Source organism: Mus caroli, chromosome 3 (assembly GCF_900094665.2).
Source record: "Mus caroli chromosome 3, CAROLI_EIJ_v1.1, whole genome shotgun sequence".
NCBI classification, from domain to species: Eukaryota; Metazoa; Chordata; class Mammalia; order Rodentia; family Muridae; genus Mus; species Mus caroli.
In genome coordinates, this window is record NC_034572.1 from 15,071,822 (window position 1) to 15,075,019 (window position 3,198).

The window sequence follows — 3,198 nt, forward strand, 5'->3', positions numbered from 1 at the left end:
GAGAACTTACATGAGCAGCTTGAGAGCACACCTGAAAGCTCTCCAAGAAAAAGAAGCAAATACACCCAAGAGGAGTAGAAGGCAGGAAATTATCAAACTCAGGGCTAAAATCAACCAAATAGAAATGAAAAGAACTATACAAAGAATCAACAAAACCAGGACCTGGTTCTTTGAGAAAATCAACAAACTATAAGCCCTTAACCAGACTCACCAGAGGGCACAGAGACAGTATTCGAATTAATAAAATCAGAAATGAAAAGGGAAACACAACAACAGAAACTGTGGGCATTCAAAAATCATCAAATCCTACTACAAAAGCCTATACTCGACAAAATTGAAATGGACAATTTTCTAGACATATAACAGGTGCCAAAGTTAAAACAGGATCAGATAAATCATNTAAACAGTNCCATAACCCCTAAAGAAATAGAAGCAGTCATTAATAGTCTCCCAACCAAAAAAAAAAAAAAAAAAAAGGAGCCTAGGACCTAATACCAATGCTCTTCAAACTATTCCACAAAATAGAAACAGAAGGAACACTACCCAATTCATTCTGTGAACCCCACAATTATGCTTATACCTAAACTACACAAAGACCAAAGAAAGAGAACTTCAGACCAATCTCTCTTATGAACATTGATGTAAAAATACTCAATAAAATTCTTGCCAAACAAATGCAAGAACACATCAAAATGATCATTCACCATGATCAAGTAGGCTTCACCCCAGGGATGTAGGGATGGTTCAATATATTGGAATTCATCAACATAATCTACTATATAAACAAACTAAAAGAAAAAAAAAACACATGATTATTCCATTAGATGCTGAAAAAGCATTTGACAAAATTCAGCATCCCTTCATGTTAAAAGTCTTGGAAAGATCAAGAATTCAAGGCCTAAACATAGTAAAAGCAATATACAGCAAACAAGTAGCCAAAATTAAACTAAGTGGGCAGACACTTGAAGTAATTCCACTAAAATCAGGGACTAGACAAGGCTGCCCACTCTCTCCTGATATATTCATGATAGTACTTGAAGTTCTAGCTAGAGCAAGTACACAACATAAGGAGGTCAAAGGGATATAAATTGGAAAGGAAGAAGTCAAAATATCACTGTTGCAGATGATATGATAGTATAGTTAAGTGACCTCAAAAATTCCACCAGAAACTCCTAAAGCTGATAAACAACTTCAGCAAAGTGGGTGAACATAAAATTAACTCAAACAGAGGATAAACTGGCTGAGAAAGAAATTAGGGAAATGATAACCTTCAAAATAGTTCACAAATAATATTACATATTTTGGTGTGGCTATAACCAAGCAAGTGAAAGATCTGTACAAGAACTTAAAGTCTCTGAAAAAAAGAAATCGAAGGTCTCAGAATATGAAAAGATCTCCCATGCTCATGGATTGGCAGGATTAATATAGTAAAAATGGCCATCTTGTGGAAAGCAATCTACAGATTCAATGCAATCCCCATCAAAATTCCAACTCTATTATTCATAGAGTTAGAAAGAGCAATTTGCAAATTCATTTGGAATAACAAAACAAAACAAACAAACAAAAAAAAAAACAAAAAACAAAAAAATCCCAGAAAATCAAAAACTATTCTCAACCATAAAAGAACTTCTGGGGGAATCACCATCCCTGACCTCAAGCTGTACTACAGAGCAATAGTGATAAGAACTGCATGATATTGGTACAGAGACAGGTAGGTAGATAAATGGAATAGAATTGAAGACCCAGAAATAAACCCACACAAATAGTCACTTAATATTTGATAAAGCAGCTGAAGCCATCCAGTGGAAAAAAAGACAGCATTTTTAACAAATGGTTCTGGTTCAACAGGCGGTCAGGATGTAGAAGAGTGCAAATCATCCCATTCTTATCTCTTTGCACAAAGCTCAAGTCCAAGTGGATCAAGGACCTCCACATAAAATCAGATATACTGAAACTTATAGAGGAGAAAGTGGGGAAGAGCCTCAAACATGTGGGCACAGGGAGAAATTTCTTGTACAGAACATCAATACCTTATTCTCTGAGGCCAAGAATCAACAAATGGGACCTCATAAAATTGCAAAGCTTCTGTAAGGCAAAGGACACTGTCAATAGGACAAAACAGCAACCAACAGATTGAGAAAAGATCATTACCAACCCTACATTCAATAGAAGGCTAATATCCAGTATATACAAAGAACTCAAGAAGTTAGACTCCTGAGAATCAAATAACCCTATTAAAAATGGGGTACAAAGCTAATCAAAAAACTTCAGTTGAGGAATACCAAATGGCTGAGAAGCAGCTAAAGAAATGTTCAACATCTTTAGACATCAGGGAAATGCAAATCAAAACAACCCTGAGATTCCACCTCACACCAGTCAGAATGGCTAAGATCAAAAACTCAGGTGACAGCAGATGCTGGCGAGGTTGTGGAGAAAGAGGAACACTCCTCCATTGTTGGTGGGATTGCAAGCTGTTACAACCACTCTGGAAATCAGTCTGGCGTTTCCTCAGAAAATTGGACATAGTACTACCTGAGCTAACTCCTGGGCATACATCCAGAAGAAACTCCAACATATAATAAGGACACATGCTCCACTATGTTCATAGCAGCCTTATTTGTAATAGCCAGAAGCTGGAAAAAACTCAGATGTCCTTCAATAGCAGAATGGATACAGAAAATGTGGTACATTTACACATTGGAATATTACTCAGCTATTAGAAATGGTGAATTCATTAAATACTTAAGCAAATGGTTGGAACTAAAAAATATCATCCTGAGTAAGGTAACCAAATTGCAAAAGAACACACATGGTATGCACTCACTGATAAGAGGATATTAGACCAAAAGCTCCAAATACCCAAGATACAATTCACAGACCACATGAAGCTCAAGAAGGAAGGCCAAAGGGTGGGTGCTTCAGTGCTTCTTAGAAGGAAAACAAAATACTCACAGGAGCAAATAGGGAGATAAAGTGTAGAGCAGAAACTGAAGGAATAACCATCCAGAAACTGTTCCACATGGAGATTCATCCCATATACAGTTACCAAACTTAGACACTATTATGGATGCTGTACTGGCTATTTTTGTGTCAACTTGACACAGCTGAGTTATCACAGAGAAAGGAGCTTCAGTTGAGGAAATGCCTCCATGAGATCCAACTGTAAGGCATTTCTCAATTAGTGATCAAGGGGGAAAG